Consider the following 26,385-nt stretch of genomic DNA (forward strand, 5'->3'; position numbering starts at 1 on the left):
AGGGCATTAGTGGCATAGCTAGGGTCATGGACATCTGTTTGCTTGGCCTTTGTGCCTTTTTATGGTGGCACAAAGGTATCGTCTGTTTCCAGCCTTTGCAGAAAAAAGAAAAGTCATAGCAAACACGGGTTGGAAACTATGGATCATGAATACCATTCCCCATTGCTGTGTGCCAGGATAAATGTTAACATTCCTAAAGCATCCGAGATAATTAATAATGATCACAAAGCAGCAGCTGAACAATACCGCTGTATTTGTAAGCTTTCCAGAATAAATGCGAACTGACTTTAATTGCTTTTATTTCACGTTTCCTTTAGAGAAGACCATACACTTTAGCAGAGAAACTGCAATTCAGAATAGAGAATTGAAAGCTACAGTGACATAGGACCTGTTCATAATACAGCAGAGAAGGGGGTTATATAAAATGAGAGAAAATGTGACAGTCTGTACAGGAGAAAGCACCAAGGTGTTCATTTGGAAATTTAACTAGCAAACAATGAAGGTTGGCACTCGGAGCTAATCAAAAGCAGGAGTTAATTTCTCCGTAAAGACCAAGAGGTACTAAGCAGACTGATGATAGGTTGAAAAAGGCTGTGAAAATGCAGACAATAAGTAGCTTACATTTAATGTGAGACAGAAGGTGAAACCAATGGAGGGATTTGTAAAAAGAGGTAATATGGTCAAAGCAATGGACTGGGAGAATGGTCTTGGCAACAGCCTCCTGGACAGCCGTACACAGGCAAGACTGCATTGGTCAAAGTTAGAGAAAAAAGTGTTTCAGTCACTGAGATGCAAGGTCACAGGAACCTGGATGAGAGTTCAAGGCATCTTGATGGTTAGGAAAAGATCTTATGTAAGAGAGACTGTACAGGAGGATTTAGACAACCTGGATGTAAAGATCCAGAAAGAGATCTGAGTCAAAGACACCAGTCAGGTTACTGGGCAAAGTGCCTGGCCGGTGGTAAAGTTGTCCACAGTGATTGAGAACAGAGATGGGGTGCTTAAGAGGAAAGATTATGAGCTCTGTTTCAGCTATGTAGATGTACATGCGTACGTGCATCAGAGAGAGAGACAGAATGAATTGTACCAAATATACTAAAGCTAGTTAAGGCTAGGTGTGGCTGAGTAAATGTATCGTTCCAGTCTGTCTGATTGGTCAAAAACAGTGATTCTGAAAATCAAAACATAACACCCACCTACATTAGTATAATATTAAGCAGTAGACACAAGCCTACAAGCAAGCACAGAGTTATTTCAATGCTAGTACAACAACTGGCCTACTCTGTCATACAGCCTGTTATTTCTTCTGCTTATTTTTCTCAAGCCAACAAACATCACCTGTGTCTGATCAGCTGAGTGCTAGCACTGCAACATACTGGAAAAGTTGCTTGATGGCACCATCAAGTGATGTAGAGGTATTAATTACATACTAAATACTCCAGAACCCACTAGAGGTGCACCAATACACGGGTCCTATATCAGATTGGCACCGATATAAAGAAAATTGATTGTATCGGAAATCAGCCTGATATGGATGATAATCTGGCCAATAAATGCCCGTGCGTGTGCGCAGACGCAGCACACATGCAGGCAAAGAGGAGCACAGCCCAGCAGCTTGGAGAACAGCGTGCAGTAGGTAAGTCGGTGTGGTGGAAAGGGAGGGGGGAAGGGGAGTGGGGGGCAGATCAATGTCCCCACAGTGAGGGAGGGAGTGTGGCAGGGGCTGGGGCAGACACTGCCCAGCCAGAGCTCATCTGGGGGGCACGGGGGTGGGGTAAGCACCTGCACGGGACTGGGGGGGGAGGGCAGAAGCTGCAGCTGCAGGCTGGGGCTAGGGCTGCACTGGGCTCTTTCCGGCGCATGGGGGCTATGCTCAACCTGCTGGGCTGCACTCAGGGCTGTGCTCCCAGTGTGTGGGGGCTGCCCTCAGGGCAGGTAGCAGCAGTGTTGGGAGGAAACATATGGGGGGGCTACAGTGAAATCTGGGGTGGCTGCAGCCCCACCCCATAACTTCCCTCCCAGCGCTGCCAGCACCAGCCTCAAGCACAGCCCTGGCCCAGCTGCTCCTCCACCCCCACACGCTGGGAACAGCTCAGCGCAGCCCCAGCCCCAGTCCCAACCTGCAGTGCCAGCCTGCCACGTCCCCCTGCCCATGCCCTCCCAGGTTACATGTAGCAGCAGAAGCTGCCCCCCGCTCCCCCCAGATGAGCCGCAGCTCTGTCCCACGCCCCACCCCAACTGGGCAGCACCTGCCCCAGCCCCACTCCTTCCCTCACCACAGGGGCCTTGATCTGCTCCCCCCACGTCCCTTCCCTCCCCCCTCCGTGTCCACCACAACAACTACAACTTACCAGCTGTACCGGAAATTGGATTGGTATCGGCCGATATGTCTCCTTAAAAACTGGCTATCAGTATCAGCCCCCAAAATCTCTATTGGTGCATCCCTAGAACCCACATCACCTCAACATCTCCCCTAAAGGCTGTATATTGGATCTGAGTAGGAGTTGCACACTAGCACCATGCAAGAACTCTTGGGCATATTTAGGGTTGTTCACACTATATTACTATTCTAGGGCCTCCCAATAAAAAAGGAACCATTTAAGAGCAACTCTGTTTACCTTTGCTACAAACTTCAGAAAAGGGTGACAAAGTCTGCTGACACATCTGCATCAACAAATGACCTGAATCGATTATCATAAGGGAAACACTGATTGATCTGCTAATCCAGATGTTCATAACAGATGTTCATAACTACTCCATTAAAACTTTCCTGAAATTTTTCCCCTGATATCAAACAAAGCATTTCCCTGTGCAAATAGGGACTCAGACTGGGTAATATCTACAAGAAGAAAACAGGGAAATTAAATCAATTAGTGACCCAACAACTACTTTATAATGGATTCTGGTTCTACTGAGTACCCACTTCTCCCTATCACCTGCCAAAACTTGAAGACCTAGGGCTCCCCTTTCCTCCTCCCCTGCCAATTTTTGGAGGCACCATGAGGAGTTTTAAAGAGCATGCCTACAGCTGAGTTGCAGCCATGCTTTTTAAAACTCCCTGGGTACTTCCAGGGAACTTTAAATATCAGGCTGAGGCATCTTCCCCGAGCTTCCCACATTGAAGCCAGCTCTAGTCCCTGGTGTGGTCTCAGGGGCTACAGCTGATTGTCAGCTGTCAGCCCCAGACAGACTCATAGGCACTCCTCACCTTTCAATCTGCCAATGCAGGGGGAGCCTGGGCAAATGGCACAATAAGATCTGATCACCAATCCCAAGAATCATGCCTACTGTCATTCGTATGTGGCATGGCAGGCAGCACAACTGGTGGGATTGGGGATCAAATGGCATTATGCCATTAAATGAACATGTGCCAGGGGCTATATATGGACACCAAAGGCAACTGTTGCTAGCCCTGTTCGCTATAAAGCATAAAAGGAAAATCTTTGATAATCTCTTCCTCAACCCCAAGGACAAAAAAAACCCCCAACAACAAAAAACAAAACAAAAAAGACCAAAACAAAACCACACACTGATTTCTCAATGAAAAAAACCCAGCAAGCACTTCTCCCACAAGCCTCCTAGGAAAGTGAAAGACATAAATGATCATTTTTAACATAAAGCCATACTAGACAGACAGATAGCTAGACAGACAGGTATGTGTGTATTTATATCTCTATCTATCTATCTATGTAGTATGTCTTTATGTTAATAAATGATACATGCACAAGTACATGAGTATTTTCAGCAATACATATATATATAATTTACTACCACAAAGAGTGGCATGCAGATCTAACCAAACTTAAGGGTGCTAATTAGTCTGATGCACAGTTAAACAAGAAAGCTATTTTGGCAAGTAAGAACTGTGGTTCACGATATGTTCATGCTTATGGGTAAATACATTGTCAACTACGTAATCATGAATTCAATGAGAGTTTTTAACTTGATCAATGGAGACAGACAGGTAGCATCAAATACATTTTGTTATATAAATATATAAGCAAGTCTGTAGGCTCAGAGTTGGCTTTGGCCTACTACATCAAAACTTATTTTTCTTACTTTTGATAAACTGAATTTTTAATTCTTCAGTAATTTAGAAACCAATATGCTGAATTCTGCTGAGACTGCTGCACATGCCAGGAGTTTCATCAAATAATTTATGGAATCATTAGAGATCATGGAACTATTCTTGGACCTCACAAAGTACTACCATATGTACTAATTATCTACTAGTTCACAATCATTTATAGCTATTTATAAATTAAAGTATAATACATTTAAGTATTAATTATCTTAAAAGTTCTTTTTGTGTTTAACATTTTGAAAGCTGACAGAATAAGAAACACAGAAAAAAAGAATTTACCTGGGTATTAACAGGGGAGAAAAACTGCCTCAGTCAGATATAATTCATGACTAACATGGCATCTGTTGCATGGCATGATTCTTTCAGCTGAAAATTGCTGCACAAAGACTGCAAATTGACATATGGATGGAACTAGGCAGGGACTGGGTAGAATGGAATTTGCTCACACTTCACACTGACAACAGGTCACTTTCCACAGGCACTAATCGAGCCCACAGTCTAAAACAACAGCTAATCCCTCTTCACCCTCTGCTTTATGTTGGGACACTAGGATTCCACATGCATATCTTTCCAGCCATCCCAATTGCTGTCTTAAAATTTGGTGTGATGCAGTATACATGATGAAGACAGCTGCAACTGGCTGGTGACTTCTCCCTCTCTCCTCCTAGAGTAGTCCCACACTTCTTCCACCCACTCCTGAGGCATAAAGCAACAAAGAAATGTCACAGTACATATCAAGTATCACATTTACAAATAGCTTTCCTAAAATATGTCCAGGAAGAACAGTCAGAAAAATTATCACACATTTCCTCCGCATTTCTAAATATTTGAGCTTTAAATTATTTTATAAGAAAATAAACAGAGAAATATTATGACATAATGTTTAGGTTTGCCAATAACCAAAACCAAACACACAGAAATCCCCCTGGTCTCCATTATAACTGGTAAGCAGTTATAAATGAAAATATACTGTTACTAAGCAAACTATTGGAGGAATTTTGAACTGGAGCTGCTGCATCAATATTCTAGGCACAGATGGAAAGCAATTTCTATAATTCCATGAACCTACAACACTGAATGTAAGGACTATTGGGAAGCTAATATGAAACACAATATAAATAGCCCTCTGCTGGGGCTGATTTTTTTTTTTCTTCAACAGTCTCACTAGTCCTGAGAGTTTTTACATTGGCCAAAGTAAGGCGGCAACCCAGCCAGAACAAGCAACATGATATACCAGACTTTGGCTTGCTGCCTCCCTCTACCTGACACACTTCATTTGTAATGGGATACTAGCAGCTGGCATTTCATAAAATTATGGAGTTAGGGATTAATGCTGGAGGTTTAAAATGCTAGGATCTCACGCAGCAAAAACATTCATTTCTATACATGGGCAAAATGACAGGTTCAAATGAAGATTAAATGCAAAAAGGGTATTCCAAATGATAATATTTTAAGGTCTAGCTCATAGCAATATGTCAAAGCTGAAGATAAATATAAACAAATGGAATGTGAAATTCTGGCTCCAATGAAGCCACTGACATCAGGATTTATACTACAATATGCAAAATCAGAAACAATGAAAAAAAATGCAATTTTCACACAGCTATTTCATGTATGGGTTGGTTTCACTTGTCCCAGAGAGTTAGTTCATTGGGCCAAGGAATCCATCTCATTTTGTATATGTGTAGAGCCTGGGTTCAGGTTTTTGTCCTCTATTGCCAGGGCTCAAGTTTTCATATACATTTCACACAGGAAGAGAAACCCTATATTTTCTCAATCTGGTCTGTTTCCTCAATGCTAGAGTGAGCTTTCAAGGGCTTCTCTGTTGAGATGAGGAGTTTCATCATCTTTTTAATCATTCCATCCAGGAAGAGCACACACCAACTGCTGAAACTTCCTTAGCCTGACGAAGGGTTTTTGAACTCAAAAACTTGCTTAATAACTATTCTCCAACTATTTGGGTTGGTCTAATAAAAGATATCAAATTCACCCAAGGAACCTTGTCTGCCTATCATCTTTTTAATGCTTTCTGCAGTGTTTACTTATTTATTTATGTTTACCTTTGATCATTTATTTGGAGCTCATTTAAAAGCAAAATGAACTACAAGACCATGTTTAAAAAAAGTTTTACCTTACCCTTTGCCTCCCTTCCACACCCCAACCCACACACAGACTTTCTATCCCCAGCACCAGCATTGCTCATGCTATAGCCTGACAGGTGCCCACAGCTGATGTTAAGAACTTTTTGAAAGTCTGTATGAGACAGGATGATGTCAAAGGATGAAAGGAGAGAAAAAAAAAGGATTCATCTTCTGTAGTTGTCTCGGCATTGACTAGCCCCTTTAGCTTGGTTTAAACTGAGTTTCTGAGACTCAACGTTTATTATGGCTGATGAAGGTCTGGAAAGAATTCAGAAAAAAGAAAGGAGAAATATGAATTGAAGAGGTGGGTTTCTGATCTGAAGGGGCACAAGAGATCAAGTGACAAATCTCAGGACCATGATGAGCTAGATGATGGCTTCTCATAAATAGCCTAGTTATCACATTGTTCATCCTATATCTAGTGTTCTGCATTTTCAGTTTTTACTGATTTCTTTCAGAGATATTTTAACGTTTTTACCGGTTTTCACCGATAAATTCTGATTTTTTTAATTATTCAGTTTTTACTGATTTACACCCGTTATTACTGATTTACACCCATTTTTTATTTCACTGAATTTTACTAGGTACAGTAAAATCCCTGTTAGTATGAGTGGGGAATACCTGGCGGGTGCCAGTAAGCTAAAAGTGCCAATTACCTCAGGCACGGGTTTCCAGCCAGATGTGGGGATGGGGTGGGGGAGGGCAGCAGAGACCGCATGTGGGCCGGGGGAGGGTGGCTGGAGCTGCTGCCTGGGTGTGTGGGGCTCCCGGCTCTAAGCCCAGGTGTGGGAGGGGCTGCAGAAATGGCTGGAGCCACTGCCCGGGGCATGGGGCTTTCAGCTCTGACCCCAGGCGGAGCAGGAGATGCCGGTGCAGGTGCTGGGGTTGGGTCCCCCACTCCACATCTGGCCATGTGCCACTCTCTCCAGCCCCTGGGCTGTGCCATGCCACGGTGCAAGCAGGTGGTGTCGGCTGCTCCCAGGGCTGCTGCAGCAGGGGTTCGGATGAGTCAAGACAAGTGGAGCCCCAGGGAGTTTGGGGTGCAGCACTGCCCAGTAGCTGCAGACAACTGACATTGGCCGCTCCTGCAGATGCTACAGCAGGGGCTGGGGTGAGTGAGGAGAAGCTGTACCTTGCCCTGTGCCTCCTGGGGCTCTGCTTGTTCCCACTTACCCCAGCCCCTGCTGCAGTGCTCCTGGGAGCAGCCAACACCAGCTGCCTGCACCACGGTATGGCGCAGCCCAGGGGTTGGGGTAAGTAAGGACAAACAGACCCTCAGGGGGGTTTGGGGCATGCCGCAGTCAAGCAGCTGCAGGCTGCTGGTGCTGGCCACTCCCAGGGCCACTGCAGCAGGGGCTGGGGTGAGTGGGGACCAACTGTGCCATGCCCTGCATCCCCTGGGGCTCCACTTGTTCTCATTCACCCTGGCCCCTGCTGCAGCGGCCTTGGGAATGGCCGATGCCAACTGTGGAGGCAACTGTAAGTCAATGGGTGAGGGGCATGAGGACGTGGCTCTTGCCACGTGCCCCAGAAGGGCTGCGGGCTGGAGGGCTGCACTGGGCTCTTCCCAGGGAGCGTGTGCCCCCGGATCTGCATGCCAGACAAGAGCAGGCTGCCGCCCATCCCGAGCACCAGGAAGAGCCAATACTGGTCCCAGCCTACAACAGCAGCCTGCTTTCGTCCTACACACAGATCCGGGGGCACGTACCCCCCAGGAAGAGCCTGGCACAGCCACCCCAACCTGCAGCCCTTCTAGGGTGCACGTGGCAGCAAGAGCCATGCCCCCTGGCCCACGCCCACTGACAGCTCCCTCCATTTTGCTCCCTGCTGCAGCCCCAGAAGCAGCCAACATGCTGCGCCGCACCCCTCTCCCTGCCCCTTCCCTAGTCCCAGCCTTACTCCCTCTCTCCCTCACCGCCGTGGAAACATATTATTTTCCCTGATTTAAACAGATTTTTTTTCTTTTCTTCCTTTTATCCTGATTTCAACCTGGTTTTTATGTTGGTAAATAAACCCTGAAAAATTCCTGGATTTTTTTTTTTTTCAATAAAAGCTGAAAACGCGGAACACTACCTATATCAAATAAGCCAGTAATCATATGTAAAACAGAAATTAAGGTTAGACCCTTGCTAGTGTGAAGTCAGTACACTTATGTTGGTTAGTAGCTCCGGGTAGTAGAAAAATGACTCAGTTTAGTCTTGCAAAGCAAATACTTAGGAACATGCAGTCATGGTAACAACATCTCATTCGCAATTGTGTTCTAGAGTATGAAGTCTGACATTTATAAAGAAGTAGTTTACACCCATGTGGGTGAAAACAGAGTTTGTGGAGCTCGCAAACAAAATAGTTTAGAAGTGCAAATGTGTTTGTGATGACACCACACCAAAAGAAGATAATCACAAACAAAATCTACAAGGAAACTTTCTTCTGTCTGAAACACTTTCTTTCTTTGCTCTTTTAATTTTTTTCTTCTATATGTTTTTCTTATTCCTTCACCACTGATCTGAATAAAAAAAGAATATATTGACTTCCAAAAACAAAAACAGTGCAAGTGGCCTACAGAGTAATAAAGCATTTAAACAGGCTTAGCTCTCCAATCTCTGCATGGGGTGGTGGGAATAGGAGATTTATCTTTATTTCTTCTGTCAAAATCCAATATATTATTTAGTATTATTAAACAAAAGACTTTGCTTTTTATCTTTATTCCTTCTCAAATGTAAAATAATGAAGTCCAAAAGTTATTAATCAGATTTTTCAAGTACAAACCTATTTTCCTCAGTGCTCCTTGGTGCTGGGCTGGACCCAGTGGTCACCAAATTTTAAATTACTGATGAGTTCATTTTCTTTAAGCAATTGATATTGATGAGATTGTAGTCAGTCAGAAAATCTCCACCTTAGTGTGTTTTATGTCCAATATCCATTGTGAAGGAAAGCATAAGATGTTTTTGTTCCCCTGATGATACAGCCAACAGAGTAAAGTGCCAAAAGCTGCATCATTTTTTGATTTAAAAAAGAGACTTGAAATGTTTAAACAGCAAAACCCCTATATATATTGCTAAGACCTTGTTGGAATTTTTCTTTGTTTTGTTTTTTGTTTGTCAGTGCTAATCTTTAGCCTGTAAATGTGGACTTGTGCAAATAACCATTTATATTGATTGCCTTAAAAGATGACAGCCAACAGTTATGTGAACAGAGTGACTATGTTGACAGTCTCAATAGTTAGGAATTTTAACTATCAGCTACATATTCACTGCTGTGCAAACTGTACCCTGGTTTCCATTCCCTTAGCACCTAACTAATGATTTATATAGAGGCCATATGCTAACTTCTTTGAAACACGCATATTGATGGGTCAACAAGCTTTGCTAGGATCCCTAATTAGAACTAGTACATCCAGCTGAGACTTGGCTTCCCAGGGCAAATAATAGATGTCTACCATGACAACACCATCTGAGATCAAAGACTTTGTGCTTCATGCTGTGGATTTACCTGTCAGTAAACTATAACAGGAAAAACCTCCGGTGATTTAGACTTGGATAATAAATGCACAGATACGTTACAAAAATTCTCTGTATACAAGATTTCAGTTTTTAACTCTATCAGTACATCTGTTGATGCAACAATATAGACATGTCCAGTAAATTCTTATCTAAATACTCCCCCTACTTTTAAGGAAGACATAAATCACCAGATAGTTTACAATCCATTTCCAATTGAATTAAACAGTGTGTTTCTGTAATTTTTCTCTTTTAACCTCAATGGACTGAATTCTTCACAGAGCTGAGTATAATAAGCTTGATCCAGTAAAGCTATTGAATATTCGTTTCATTTTAAGCATCTTGTTAGGTCCCTTCCAGCCCTACCTTTCTATGATCCTCTAATTCTACTGATTTCAGGTGTACTCATTCTTCAAAGCAGTAGTACAATCAATAATACTTGACTCCAGGAGTAATACTGTGCCTGGCATTTTGGTTGGAAGAACAGAGGATTATTTCATTAGAAATTTTACTCACATTACAAACCAATCATCACCTTCTTTGAACTGAGTGTGGAGCACACCTCACCAGTCAGGGTAGCAGACTTTGTAGATGGTATGTTGTTTTGGGTCACCAATGGAACTACAATATTTCTGGAGCTCTCCAAGGATGAATATTGCCTTACCAACAACCCATCCTACAAATTATTCATACAAATCTTTTATCCTCTATCATCAATGAATGGGCTAATAAATATCCTCTTTTCCAACTCCATCCTGACAGGTCTCCATGGATCAGAGATAAATTTAGCAAAAGAAGGAGGATTCATGGTCAGGGCTCCTGTAGCAGAAGTCTCACATAGATCTGAACGCTTGTGTCAAGGATTATTGTTCAACCCTATGGCTGTGTAGGGAAGAGAGAAGAGTCGTTGCAGCCATAGCATCTGCAAAGTCTCAATGAGTGTATCTCTTCTGCAGAGTAGACTGCATGTTTAATCTAGCTCAGGGGTCAGGCAACCCCTGGCACACATGCCGAGCATGGCACGCGAGGCCATTTTGCTTGGCATGCCGCAGCCAGCCCTGGCTCCAGGTTGCTGCTGCCGGTGACAGAGCCCGAGCTGCTCCCAGCAGGGCTTGCAGCATCCCAACTGCCTGCTAGGAGCAGCCTAGGATCCCGGCTGGCAGCAGCTCCCCAGAGCCAGGGCCGACTGCAGCCGGAAGGCTCCAAACAGCTGTGCTGGGCTCCGGCATCAGCTCTGTACTGGCGCATGCAGGCGCACATTGGAGTGGGCAGTGAGGGAGGGGCCCGAGGCAGCGCAGCCCCCATCTCTACCCCGCTCCCAGCATGGAGGTGATGAGCCCAGTGCAACTGTTTGCACTCTGCCTGCTGCTTGCTGCAGCTGCCCAGAGCCCGGGCTGGCTACAAACAGCTGCGCCGGGCTCATCACTTCCATGCCAGGAGCCAGGGAGAGACCAGGGCTGCATTGCATCAGGCCTTGCCTGCTCTAACATGCGGGTGCACGCGCCGGTGCTGAGCTGATGCCAGAGCCCGGCACAGTTGTTTGGAGCCTCCTGGTGAAGCCGGCCCCGGCTCTGGGGAACTACTGTCAGCCGGATCCTGGGCTGCTCCCACCAGGCAGCTGGGACGCTGCAAGCCCTGCTGGGAGCAGCCTGGGCTCCAGCAGCTACCCAGAGCTGGTGTAGCTGCTGGCAGCCACAGAGCCCAGACTGTGGGGCAGGGGCAGCAGGGCTGGGGGCAGGGGCACAAACAGGGCATCCTGCCATGTACCCTTGCCCTCATTTTGTTTTTCTGCCATGTCGGCACTCCGGCACCTTCCGAGGTAGGCATTGTGGTGTATTTCGGCACTCCAGCCAAAAAACGTTGCCTACCCCGATCTAGCTTTTAAAGCCCACTTCCCCACAGGTAAAGACTAGAGTCTCCCATTGTGAGGTAACCGTATCATTCTCTTCCCACCCAGCTACTCCCCTACAAAAATGAAGCACATACATAATGAACTCCCTCTGTAAAAATAAAACATTTCTGCAATGTACACATACTCAGTTGTGTTTAGGTAAGTGACACTCAATGAAGCACTATGAGAGCCCATGTGGTGGGATATTTTGAGTCTTCCCAGAACTTACTCTTCACACTGAAGTCAAATGGACCTTGAGTGACTTACAAATCTCCACTGAGTAAGGAATCAAGATTCATATCTGTGTGTGTGAACACATATCCACTCTCTTTATATCCCTATTCCAAATCTACAAGGACAAGATGCATCTCAAACAAAGTTGAACTCATATTCTCTCCTATATTCTCATTGTGTTGTATGCCACAGTATTTATTTATGTGGTATTTGAAAGTTATATTCATAGATTCATAGATGTTAGGGTCGGAAGGGACCTCAACAGATCATTGAGTCCAACCCCCTGCATAGGCAGGAAAGAGTGCTGGGTCTAGATGACCCCAGCTAGATGCATATCCAACCTCTTCTTGAAGACCCCCAGGGTAGGGAGAGCACCACCTCCCTTGGGAGCCCATTCCAGACCTTGGCCACTCGAACTGTGAAGAAGTTCTTCCTAATGTCCAATCTAAATCTGCTCTCTGCTAGCTTGTGGCCATTATTTCTTGTAACCCCCGGGGGCGCCTTGGTGAATAAAACCTCACCAATTCCCTTCTGTGCCCCCGTGATGAACTTATAGGCAGCCACAAGGTCGCCTCTCAACCTTCTCTTGCGGAGGCTGAAGAGGTCCAGGTGCCCTAGTCTCTCCTCATAGGGCTTGGCCTGCAAGCCCTTAACCCTACGAGTGGCCCTTCTCTGGACCCTCTCCAGGTTATCTGCATCCCTCTTGAAGTGCAGCGCCCAGAACTGCACGCAGTACTCCAACTGCGGTCTGACCAGCGCCCGATAGAGGGGAAGTATCACCTCCTTGGATCTATTCGTCATGCATCTGCTGATGCACGATAAAGTGCCATTGGCTTTTCTGATGGCTTCATCACACTGCCGACTCATGTTCATCTTGGAATCCACTAGGACTCCAAGATCCCTTTCTGCTTCCGTGCCACCCAGCAGGTCATTTCCTAGGCAGTAGGTATGCTGGACATTTTTCCTCCCTAGGTGCTGCATTTTGCATTTCTCCTTGTTGATTGCATTCTGTTGTTTTCTGCCCACTTGTCCAACCTATCCAGGTCTGCTTGCAGCTGCTCCCTGCCCTTCAGCTTGTCCACTTCTTCCCACAGTTTTGTGTCATTCGCAAACTTGGACAGAGTACACTTCACTCCCTCGTCCAAGTCGCTGATGAAGACATTAAAGAGTATCGGTCGAAGGACCGAGCCCTGCGGGACCCCACTGCCCACACCCTTCCAGGTAGAAACCGACCCATCAACCACGACTCTCTGGGTGCGACCCTCTAGCCAATTCGCCACCCACCGGACTGTGTAGTCATCCAAGTCACAGCCTCTTAACTTGTTCACCAGTATGGGGTGGGATACCGTATCGAAGGCCTTCCTGAAGTCTAAGTATACGACATCCACCCCTACTCCTGTGTCCAGGCGTTTCGTAACCTGGTCATAAAAAGAGACTAGATTAGTCAGGCATGATCTGCCCGCTACGAACCCGTGCTGGTTTCCCCTCAGCATAATTTGTCCTGCCAGGCTCTTGCATATGTGAGCCTTGATAATTTTTTCAAAGACTTTGCCAAGGATAGAGGTGAGACTGACCGGCCTATAGCTGCCCGGGTCCTCCTTCCTCCCCTTCTTGAAAATGAGGACCACACTGGCCCTTTTCCAGTCCTCCGGGACTTGGCCCATGCGCCACGAGCGTTCAAATATTCCTGCCAGTGGCTGTGCAATGACGTCGGCCAGTGCCTTCAGCACCCTCGGATGGAGCTCATCCGGGCCTGCCGACTTAAAGGGATCCAGTTCCTCCAAGTGACTCTGCACCATCTCAGGGTCTACGCATGGTAGTCTGGCGTCTTGCTGCTGCCTCTCTACAATCCCAGTGAGAGACTTGTCTTGCCCCTCTCTTAGGAACACTGAGGCAAAGAACTCGTTGAGTTCAGCCTTGTCCCCCCTGTCCGTCACCAATTGCTTCTGGCCATTTAGTAGGGGTCCTATTCCTCCCTGGGCCTGGAGGTGGCAGCAGCATGGGGTGCTGGCAGAGTGGAAGGAGGGGATGGCAGGGCAAGTTTCCCCCTCCCCCACTCCTAGGAGGAGACAGCAGCGTGGGGTGGTGGGTGGCAGTGCTCAGTCCCTGCCCCTCCCCACCCCGTCATTCTTGATGGGAAATTGGCTAGTTTTCCATATTGACACTGAGTTCTAACTTTGATAACGTCTCCTCTTTTTCTAAGTTTACTGACAATCAGCATACAGGATCTATACCCAGACAGATGCATGAGTTAGAGTGACACAGAAAGGGCACATCTATACATCGCCATACAGCAACATTGTTATGGTGCCATGTTTTAGTACTTCTTTCTGGAAGTACAAAAGCATGGTGTAGTATGGGTGGTTACTGCACTGTGCGTGCAGCGCACAGGTAGATTTTGCTGCTACAATGCCATAGTGGCACACTATACCCTAGGACTGCACTGCTACAGTAACATTGCCATAGCGCACCGTACGGTGACATAGCATTGCTGTAGGGTGATGTGTTGACGCACCCAAAAAGAGATATAATGTTAATATGAAAACTGATGACTACAGTGCTAAAACAATAATGTGCAAAATATGGGCAGATCTAAACTATAAATCCACATGGCTTGACTATATAATCTACAAAGGAAAAATATGGGATTAGTCCAACTGAAGAATGTTGCCTTAAAAGAGATGGAAAAAAATGAGCTCCCTGCCTAAATGAATGCTTGTTATTCAGCAACTAAGTGTTCTAATGAATTTTAATCAATTAATGAGATTGCACTTACATGTTTATCCTATTTCAGTTTGTAATCAATGTCAGTAAAATGTCATCAGAAACTTTTAAGAATTTTGTTTCTCATTTCATTATTATTTTCTGTGTAAATCATACATTAACCTGAACTGTGAAGATATTATTGCTGTAGAATGAAAGAGTATCTGGCAGTATAGAAATGATACTGAACTGTCATAATATTCTTAACTGCCCCTCTTAAAAATACAGAATCACAGAATAATAGGTTTAAAACAGACTCCAGATCCTCCTTAGCTAAACCATCCCAGTCAAGTGTGTCTAACCTGTTCTTAAAAATGTGCAAAGATGGAGATTCCACAAACCTCTATGGGTAGCATATTCCAAATCCCCAATCTAAATTTCTGTTCCTGCAATTTAAGACTATTCCTTGCCCTGTTCACTGAAACCACAGAGGACAGACTATCTTCATCATCTTTATAAGTACCCTTTATATATTTGAAGACTGTTATCAAATCCCTAACTCAAGACTTCTCTTCTCTAAACTGAATAATCCTAGTTCCTTCAGCCTATCCTTATAAATCATGTTTTCCAGGCTACTAGTCATTTTTGTCACTCTCTGCTGGACACTTTCTTATTTGTCCACATCTTTCTTCAGTGAAGGGTACAAAACTGGACATATTATATTAGGCAAGACCTCAGCAGTAGCAAAGAGAGGAGCACTTCTTGATTTGTAAGCTATGCTCTTAATAGAGCCCAGTATGCTTTTGGCCTTTTTTCAACAAGAGCACACTGTTGGCTCGTATTCAGTTTATGGTCCATGTTGACCCCCTAATCCTTTCCTGCAGTACTGAAGCCTTGCCAGTCATACCCCAATCTGTATTTGTACATGCAAGCATTCCCATTCCAAGTGTAAGGCCTGGCATATGTCTTTATTGAATTTCATTGAATTGATTTCAGACCACGACTCCAGTTTATCAAAATCATTCTGAATTCTGGCCCTTCTCTCCAGAGTGTCTGCAACTCCACCCAGCTTGGTGTAGTCTGCATATTTTGTATACAAAATGAGAAAATACTCTGCCTGCACAAGCTACAGAAAGCTAGCTCATAGTTGCAGCAAATGCCATATTTTCTCAGAATATAATACACACCTTGTTTTTGAAAGGCAGAATTAAGTAGGAAAAGATTTCTTTTTCTAGTAAGTAACCAAGTAGCAGCAGCTAGGGAGCTAGGGAGCTGAGCCTTCTCATTGTTCTGCTCCCTGTGGATAGCTGCAGACTGTACTTTTTGTTTGACCCAGCAAGTGACACAAACTGATCTTACCATATTTCTCACATATAATGAGCACTCCAATTTCCAACAGCTTTTTGGGAAAAAGGTATGTGCTACATGTGAAAAAATAACATAATTTTTATTTGGGACTTTCACAAAATGATTATTTAGATTCACAGGAGTTATGCTATTCCACACGTTTAACATTAAAGCGGTTACTTGTCTAATTTCTATGGGACTAGTCATACAAGTGAAGTCAAGTTCATAAATATTTCCAAACTCATACTTCCTCCCTCAATTCTAAATAAAAACTTCAGCAGGGGCATGTAAATCAGGAAAATCCAGGAGAGATCATGAATAAAATGAAGCATGCTGTTCAACTGAAGATTCTTTGGGTCAAATCAGAAGCGCAGTTAATAAGGGAAAAACAAGACTGATATGAATTCAAAAAGAGCAAACAGAAGAAGGACGATATGCCAAACTTCACATTTACATTTCTCATTCTAGTGTTGTATTACCAAGTAAGTTTACTGCCCTTTAGACACGAAGAATTTCCCATCTGAATGTACCACTAAGTCTGATGTTAATATGAACTTCCATTTTTCATTTCACTCATAACTTGCAAGCTATAGTATACATAGTGACCATATCATTTTCCCTTCTTCCCTGCTTAATCTTACCCTACAACAGAGTTAAAAATAAACTGTTTCCATGTTAATGGTGTGGTCCAGAATTCTTCTGGATCATTAATGAGTTGAAAGGATACACAATGAAACCTATTACTTATCCTTGCATTTTAAAACCACAGCCTGCCTCAGTTACAGCAAGTGCAATCCTTAATCAGGGCTGTATTTGAACCTAAAAGATCTAATTAGAAAACTATATTGAATGAGTTTATAGCAAATGTATGAAATAATTTTAATAAATTACAAAAAAAGTATTGTAAACAAGCGAAACACTAATGTAGTTATAATAGGGGTATAGGTTGTAGCCGTGTTGGTTTAAGGACATATGCAGACAAGTTTGTTTGGGTAAATCTGATATCTTTTATTAGACCAACTGAACTTGGTTTTTCCAACTATATGAGTTGGTCTAATAAAAGATATCAGACTTACCCAATGTAGTTATAATAACTTTCTGCAATAAAATACTCCATTCTAGTACAAAAAAATACTTTTAATACATATTTCTACATATGTTCAGTCACTGATCTGCCATTCACCTAATGTCACCTTAGCTAGTGTTTAAAATTCTTTCTTTCTTTCTAAACCTATTTTGTAAAGCTACTTTACAAAACAGCCTTTTAGGACCACACTGCAGGGTAATGGTTACCATAGTTAAAACAACCCATTTTCAAGAACATTTGTAAACACACTCCTCAATTCCTTCTCCCTCTAGTTAAAAAAAAAAAGAGAGAAAGGAAAGAAAGAAAGAAAAAGAAAAGAGCTGGGAAGTTTGATTAAAGCAGGATTGAAATCAATGTGAGTTCTGGTCTTGACGTCAATAGGGATCAGATTCCATCTTGAGAATCTTGGGCCCCTGTAGACATTATCTTTTTTTGCAGGATATTTGCATATACCCCACACAAATCACAGCTACAAATGGTAATATGCCAGACGTTAAAGGAATTTGTCCCAGGATAAAAACAGCTGATCTGCCACAAAAATGGCCGGCTGGCAGCAAAGAATTTGTCTCATTAGATTAAGAGGTTGTAGAGACCTCCCATGATCCCACAGTAGTCTGCTCTCCCTCACTCTCCCTCTTTCCCCCCACACCTTCCAAGGAGAAAGAAGGAGTGAAATCACTTGGCTCCCTGACAACCTGCCCAGGGACAAGTTGGCAAGGCTGCCAGACTGCTGATCTGGCTCCTGGGCTGCAGGAGCTGCCGGTAGAGGTCCCCGTGTGCAGCTCAGGGCACATGGCACATATGTGGGTGAAACTGAAAAGAACAATTGCACCAGAATGAACACACAGAAAAAAAATACAAAGCACAAAGACATAGGTACACCATTAGGAGCACATTTCTCACTGAACAACTACTCCCTCTCTGACCTCATTATGCTTGTGCTAAAGGGATGAGGATAGTGGGACCTAACTCCTTTAAAAAGATGAACCTGGGAATAAAAATTCACAAGCTGGCTGGACACTAGGAACTAAGGACTTGACATTGATATTGGTTTTACGGCCCACTATAATCTACCTGATTCCTGAAATCTTCCTACACAACAAAGGCATCTAAATAGATAGGCATCTAGCCGGGGTCATCTAAACCCAGCACTCTTTCCCGCCTATGCAGGGGGTCGGACTCGATGATCTATTGAGGTCCCTTCCGACCCTAACATCTATGAATCTATGAAAGGTGACAATGAACCTATGTCCTTCTGATAGGCCTTGATCTCCCAATAATCGGCTTCTTTGCTTCTGATACCCCTGGGAATTTCTCTTCCCCCTCACATTTCTACCAACTGGTTTTTACTATCTACTGTGCTGGGTTTTCTCCTAAGATAAGAACCACAATCTCTTGCATTTGAAAGCTTATCTAACTCTATCCCAAAAACTACACAGTGGGCACATCTACATGAGATATTTACTGTGGAGCTACCTAATCATCATCTATACATGTGGCCCTATTAAACCACAGTAAACTAACTAACTTTGTCATAGGTTAGTACTTGTAAACACAAATACTATCCTACAGTGGCATTATTCAGTGTGCAGCAACACACATGTAGACACTGACACAGTTGGTGGGACACAAGGCTACTACAGTGTAGGGGCTGCCTGCCAGGTAGTCCCGCACGGGAGCACCCTTATGCACCAGCCAGCCCCTCCACCATGTTGAGCCAGGTTGAAGCAGCCCTGGGCTGGCAGGCTGACCCCCCGGACCACCTGCCAACCAGGGCTGCTCTGACCCAGCTCAATGTGCTGTGGTCCCAGGTGCATGTGTAAATGTGGTGCCCGGGAACAATAAACTCCAGCACTATATTGCCCGGAGTTTATTGTGTTGCATTAATTTCATGTGTAGACTCACCCAGTTGGCTCAATAAAAGGTAACTCTCACATATTTCCTGGACTCCCACATATTTCCTGGCTATACGACAGCTACAACATCACCTCAGTACTAAGCTTCTCTGTTACATTTGTTTCCATAAGGAAGAAAAAATAAAAACTTACAGAAAGAGTAATCCCTTACATGTGCTATAAGCACATCTATAGCTCATATAACCAAAAATTCCTTTGCCAAAAAGTTAAAACTGACATTTATGTGCATGATTTCTATGTACAACAAATATGGGGTGAGGTAGGGGAAGAAATTAATCTGGCAGGCAGAACATTTTCAGTTGCAAGTTAGAAAAAATTAAAACAGTCCTCTATGTGAATCACCACGGATTAGCCCAGTTTGCTTTTACTTTATTCTGGACCCACTTTTTACAGAATTATAGTACAAAACTGAATAAATGAATAGTTCACAGCTGGTTCATTCAAGTCAATCCGTATATATATGATTTCATTTAATTTTCTAACAAGAAAATTATCTAAATTTATTTAGTATCATGCCTGATTTTACCCATCATAATTTAACAAAATTCTCTGGGTCAATGATCTTTCTGATGGCATCACTTTGTTAACCGTCAGTCTCTTCTACCTCCTCCATTATATGATTTAATGTTACCCACTTCCCCATTCAATTAGCTTTCTCCTTCATACTCCTGGACATTAAGTCATAAAGTAACAATTCAACTCTTCATCCTTATGGTTCATTAAGGACACTATCCACCTGAAATCTAGAGAATTTCAAATTAGGTGATGAAAATGACTTCAATTACTTCTTTAACTCCCCAGACTTCTTTTTGTGCTTTTACCATCACATTTTTATTTCATTTAAAATTGTTTTTCTCATCCCTATTACTGGGTGAAAGAGACTCATGACATTAATTCTGAGTCCAAATACCAAGGTCCAAATATATTCACACATTAGTAACTCCACACAATGAGATTACTCATGTGAGTAAAATGTGTTTCAAAGGCCTGGGCCTAACTGATTGACCACACACCAGAAACAGTGAAAGTGACTGTACATTAACTGCTGTCAAATGCACAAATTAAACAATACTAAACAATTCTCCAGTTTCTTTTAGTTATAGAATCCAGTTTGGGCAGCAATGAGCAAAGGTTTCGAGACATAACTACAATATTTTAAACTGCTCAACATTTCTTAAAGAGTCACATGGGAGGAGTAAGCCTGGTTTAAAAAGTAATAAGAAAAGGGGTTCTGTAAAAACCTAAACTCATGAGATGTTTAATTTTAAAGAAGGAATATGTAAACTGGTTTTCACTGAGATTAATTATCTCCTTTCAGCCTCTGCAGCTGAAACATCACAGTACGCTGCTACTGAATACAGCCTAATCTATTAGAAAACTGTGTTGTTTTAATTATATCAGCACTTAAGAGCAGTAATATCTTGAAATGGTGAACCAGTTATACCGGTACAAAGGTGTATAATAAATCCTTTTTCCAACATAACATTGTCCACACTGTGCCTGCTAATGGTATCACAATAACAACAACAACAGAGGAACAGAACCAAATCAAACACCTCACTGCCATAGTTACAGTGGTAGAATTTAAGCTTACCTTAGACTTAAAAATCAACCAAAAAAGCAAACCAAACTTGATTAGAGCATTTTCCTGTTCTAAACAAAGGTAAAGTGCACAAAGCAGACAGAGAATCAGTGATGATAATATTTTAATGTACATTTTTTTTTAATATTTCAGTCTAAATAAAGCATGGTTAATAAAATAGGTTAGGAAAACAGTTTTGGTTCTTGAGCATGATTCCTAGCATGACATCAGTCCTTTTGTATATGTTCCCTATCAAACACAAATGGAAGAGCAAGTGTTAGCAATGCAGTCACACTACCCATTTCCCTAAAGTTATAGGTACACAGCAGTGAAAGGGATGGCTACTCAAGCTGGCTTTAATTTGCTTTACTCAAATACCAACAGGAGAAAATATGCAATTGCACAGGCTTCAGACTAAGAAAGCTACCCAAAAAGAAGCCCTGAGTCCTAGACAATCTTATACAGACTGCACTGATGTCTATGCCACCTTGGCTTTGCTGTTTTGGGTGCTAAGGATAGCTAAACTGTTGAGTAGGGTTGCCAACTCTGTTTGAACCTATTCCAGCAGGTTTCATCACATCATGTAATGCCATTAATTTTGGTGCACAGACTTCATGTCAAGAAGGCAAGTGCACATGACTATTACATTTTAAAAAACCCACTGGACTACCGCATAAATCAGATTCAACATTTAATATTTATTTTAATGAATACCATATCATTTATCTCTTGGGTAACTCTCAGCAGTCTCCTGGAGATTTATATCTAATTCCTGGAGACTCCAGGGCAATCCTGGAGGGTTGGCAACCATACTGTGGGGATCTTGGATATGTTTTTCATAGACATATGGGCTGGAAGGGACCCCAGAGGATCGAGTCCAGCCCCCTGCCCCAGGGGCAGGAAGTCAGCAGGGATTATAGGATCCCAGAAAGATAAGCATCCAAATGTGTCTTGAAGGTGTTCAACGTGGGTCCTTGAACCGCCTCCGGCGGCAGTCTATTCCAAACCTTGGGGGCTTGGACAGAGAAGTTCTTTCTTATGTCCAGCCCGAAACAGTCATGCAGGAGTTTGTGACCATTCAACCTTGTCATCCCTTGGGGTGCTCTGGTGAACAGACGTTCCCCCCAGATCCTGATGAGCACCCCTCAAAAACTTATAGGTGGCTACCAGATCACCCCTGAGCCTGCTCTTTTCCAGGCGGAAGAGCTCCATGGCTCTCAGCCTCTCATCATAAGGTCTGTTTTCCTGACCTCTGATCATGCATGTGGCTTTCCTCTGCACCCTCTCAAGCTTCTCCACATCCTTTTTGAATTGTGGAGCCCAAAACTGGACACAATACTTCAGTTGCGGCCTCACCAAGGCCAAGTACAGTGGAGAATGACGTCCCGGGATTTGCTTGAGAAGTATCTGTGGATGCAAGCCAGAGTTTTGCTCGCTTTACTAGCTGCAGCATCACACTGAAGGCTCATGTTCATATTGTGGTCAACCATGACCCCCCAAGTTCCTTTCATCTGTAGTATGATCTTTCATCTGTAGAAGCATCTTTTCAACCAGTGTAGCACTATCGAGCCTATAAGCATGCTGCAGGTTTTTCCTCCCAAGGTGAAGAACCTTGCATTTTTTGGTGTTGAACACCATCAGGTGTTCACACCTGTTGCATTCAAACCTCTGATCACAATGCATCTAAGAGCTCCAGTGGCCTAACGGTTGAGGCACTAATCTCCTAAATTAGGGATTGTGGGTTCAAATCCCACGTAGGGTGATGACTAATGTCCTGATCCTTTGTGGTTCCTTCTGACTCTATGAATCTATCTAGAACAGGCTGCCAAGAGAGGTAGTACTATCACCTAACACGTGGAGATCTTCAAAAGGAGGCTAGACAGACACATGGCTGGGGTTGTCTGACCTTGGTCCTCCTGCCTGGGGAGTAGGTCAGACACAATGATCCTTTGTGGTCCCTTCTGACTTTATGAATGTATGTGGCCTCAAGGTGGCAAAAGCCTGGTTGGACTCATTTGGCAATAACTAAACAATCCCTCTTTGTCTATGTCAGAAGCCAGTTCACCCCTAGCATGCTGGGTTGGAACGGCTTGTGGAGGTTGGAGGAGGTTGAATCCTCTTCTCTTACCCCTCCTCTGACTACAAAGAATCAGCACAGCAGCTCCACAGACATAGCCGGAACCCATAAACTACAGTTGTGCTCCCCTGTCCACCAGGGACCCTAATGGTAGCTCATCCTCTGTCTTTGCGCTCATACCCACAACAGTTGCAGCCATAATCAGAGTGTAGGTCTGTGGGTGTAATGCAAGTAAACATTACTTTCTCCATCTTGATTTCTAAACTACATCACTGCATTATCGCCATTAGCCAGGTTTTTCTAGATTCTTGAAGTCTTTCATTTCTGAATGCAGCATAATTTCGGAAGCATTTATTTATCTGCAGTAATAGCAGTTATTTTACATTTTGATTACCAAAGAAGTGTAATTTCATTGCAAGGAACAGTTGTTTCTCTGCAAAATATATGAGTTGTCTCCCATGGGATAGTACAAGCATTCTCTTCTGCTGTGCAGGCAAAAGAAAATGTTACACTTTGGGGTCCTGGGAGAAAAGTGACAGTGGGCGTGTCCACACATGCAGGTATGTGCACTTATAGCAGCTCAAATAGGAGCAGCACACATTTATGCCAGGGATTTTTGCCTCAGTGCACGTGCCTAGACATGCACTTTGGTGTGGGGCACGTTGTGCCACTTGGGACAAAATGACCCTGCCCAGCTCCTCCCGGATCTGCAGCCAGGGGGAGCTAGAGGCTGCTGCCAGTACTTGTGCTGGCCTCAGCAGTATAAAAACTTGCCCTGTGCTGGCCCTAACAATGTAAAAACCTGCCCTGGTGAGAAACTCAAGGCTACTTCCCCTCAGGAGCTTCTGAGGCCCAGCCACTTGGTGTCTGAGGACACTAGCCCTTGTGCCAGCTGGACTGCTGAAACAGCCCTAACCTGGAGTGGCCCCTACCCCCTCTATCCACTGCAGCAGCCTGGCAGTGGGGGCTGCTGCCTGGCTGTGACCTGCTGCTCACCTGCAACAGTATCTGCCCCCTTGGACCTGTGGTCCCATAGCTGCATACCAGACCTGGATGGGTGCCCCTGCTCTGCCACCTGGTATCACCCAGAAGATGTGCTTCTTGCAGTAGCCTGCTTTAAACTGTCAAAGCATGTTCTCTTGGCCCCAAATGGACAAGAGGTCAGCCACCTCCTCTGCCCTCCAGCTGGGTCCGCAGTGCTGGCCCTAGACAGGCTCCTCTGCATGGGTCTCACCACTTCTCTCACCAGCAGAGATCCTAGGGTTCTGTGTTTAAAAATTGAAAATACTCTGATAAGAAACCCAAATTCTCTCATTAAAATACCCAAAATAGTGGGCTTCCGCTATTAAAATGAAGTGCCACTATATACACAGCAAAAGCTCTGTTATCTGGCACCCACGGGGAATGGAGGGCGTAGGATAATAAAATATGTCGGATAACTGAGCGGCTCGAACAGGCGTCTTTGCCTGTTCAGGCCGCCGCCTGTCCCGCAGCATCTGGGGTGTTGCTGCCCCTCTCACTACATTGCTGCTCCTCCTGCAGGCCCCACGGGACCCAAGGGACAGGGAGGGGAACCCATGCAGCCTGCTATGCCCCCAGGCCATGGGGGCTTGGCAGCGCAGGCTGCTTTCCCTCGGGCCATGGCAGCTCCACGAAACCCTATGTGCCATGGTGGGTACTTCCGGTTTCACTTTTCCCTTACAAGCCGACATGCCAGTTAACAGAGCATGCTGCTTATAAGGTGCCGGTTAATACAGCTTTTGCTGTAGAAAGATCAGTTGGGCAATGTTTTATTGATAGATTTACAAGTGTAAAGCAATTTGGAGAAGGGGGTTGTGGGAGTTTGTGAGTGGGTGTCGGGTTTTGTGGGGTATGAGGCTTGTGCAGGGGTTTGAGGTTTATAGCTGTGTATGTGGGTGAGGGATTTGTGGGGGTGGCTTGGGGATGTGGTGTTGTGGGTGGATCATGGGGCAACTGTGGGTGTGGGGAAGGCTGTTCAAGAAGGGTGGGTCCCCTGCCCCTCCACAGAGTGCAGCCCCGCTGCACAGCACATGGACTGCCTCCCTACCGCAGGGCCCATAGCTCCCCACACAGAGCCACAGCCCCCCTGCAGGGCCCCAGCTTCCCTCCATAGGCCCCAGCTCCCCCCCTACAGGGTCCACAAGCCTTCCCCACACTCCACACATGCCCCCCCACAGAACACATGACCCCCCCCATAGCCCACAGCCCCCCGCAACAGCAGCAGGGCACTTGGGGCCCTCCTGGCACAGCCCCCCCACCCAGCACTGCCTGTACCACATTGCACAAGCCCATCCTGGCTTGGTGTAGGGCCACGCACCTTTGGGCAGCTCTGGGCCACTTGAGCTGTCACCCAGGGACCAGCACTGCTTGCAGGGACTGCATGTCACACCAGGCCAGGCACTTCCTCCATGGGCCCCATGCGCCGTCAGGCCAGGCCGGTTCCATGGAAGTAGGATCCAGCTCAGCCTGACACATGGTCCCTGTGAGTGGCGCTAGGCCCCGGTTAGCAACCTGGTTTGCCTGGAGCTGCCCATAGGTGGATGGCCCCGCGCCAAGGCGAGCCAGGCTCATGTATGAGACATAGGCAGCGCGGAGTGCCAGGTGGTCGGGGCTGAGATGCACTGGCCCATGCCATGGAGTGGGTGGTGCCAGAGGGGTCCTGAGCACCCTGATGGTGCCTGCTGCTGTGGGGGAGGGCTGTGGGCCGTGCAGGGGGCAGGCAGGGGACCTACCACTCCCAAGCAGCCGCCCCCCCCACCCAGTCCCCTGCACCCACACAGCCCCCCGCTCCAGTCCCCGCCAGAGCCCAGTCCCTTACTTACCTGGGACAGAGCCCAGTCCATCAGGCTGCAGGCTGCACCACTCCAGGCTACCCTGCACATGGAGGCAGCATGCTGAAGCACTGAGGCAAGGGGCTACCAGAGCATCTCTTTGGAGGGGCCCAGCCTTCAGTTGACTCAGGGCACAGTGCTGGATTGTGCCCTGTCCCTCTTTTTTTCCTTGGGTTTTTTTTGGGTTTTTTTGATACCTAGATTTCCAGGTATCAAATTTTGAGCCCATGATGCAAATATGCAGCACAGGGAATTTTTTTTGTTCCCAGCGTGCCTCTTGAAGAGTCTCAAACTGCTTTGAGATGCCGCAAGAGGCACATGTAGGTTCGTCTGGACACACCCAGTATGGCTGAATAAAACAATGGAAGCCTTGTGACAAATGCTCCCAATGACCTATCAAAGAAATTATTTTTTTGGTAATGATTAAAAGAAAAAAAAGGTAGAAAGGCTGATGCCTCTTATGCTGCTTGGCATACATTTCCTATCAGATATGAAAAAGGCACTGAAAGAATGATTAGTAATAGATTTCACACTCAGACACAGAACACCTTTTTTGGTTTAGTAAAATCACCAGAGAAACCAGTTCATTAAATTGAGTTCTCTTCTATATCCGCTACATACAATAGCAGATCAGCTCCAGTAGCATTAATTCTACAAACACTGACCCCTTTTTGAGGGGGAAAAAGGCAAAAATTAAATTAACAAATGTCACTAGCAGCAGCAACCAGCCCCACATGTGGAAACCTGTGTTCTCACAAACCAGGGTTATGGCCTCAAGCAGTAATTTAAAGTAAGAACATGTATAAGTAATGGGTCAATAATGTCCTCTTCTACATAAAATGCATAAAAGGGGAGAGGGAGGAAACATAGTCATTAGCAGGCCCTTCATGTCACAAAACAGTCGGCACAGGACAAAGAACTAGGGGCATAGCTTCAAATACACAAATATCCATAGAAAACATCTCCAAACCCCA

At 44.9% G+C, this 26,385-nt stretch overlaps 1 protein-coding gene across 6 annotated transcripts in view; it reads right to left on the reverse strand.

Moving 5' to 3' along the window:
* Window positions 1–26,385, reverse strand: part of PLCB4 (phospholipase C beta 4) — a 353,722-nt gene that overhangs the window by 207,923 nt on the left and 119,414 nt on the right. The window lies entirely within an intron of this gene.

The sequence above is a fragment of the Alligator mississippiensis genome, chromosome 1 (genome assembly GCF_030867095.1).
Source record: "Alligator mississippiensis isolate rAllMis1 chromosome 1, rAllMis1, whole genome shotgun sequence".
Classification (NCBI taxonomy): domain Eukaryota; kingdom Metazoa; phylum Chordata; order Crocodylia; family Alligatoridae; genus Alligator; species Alligator mississippiensis.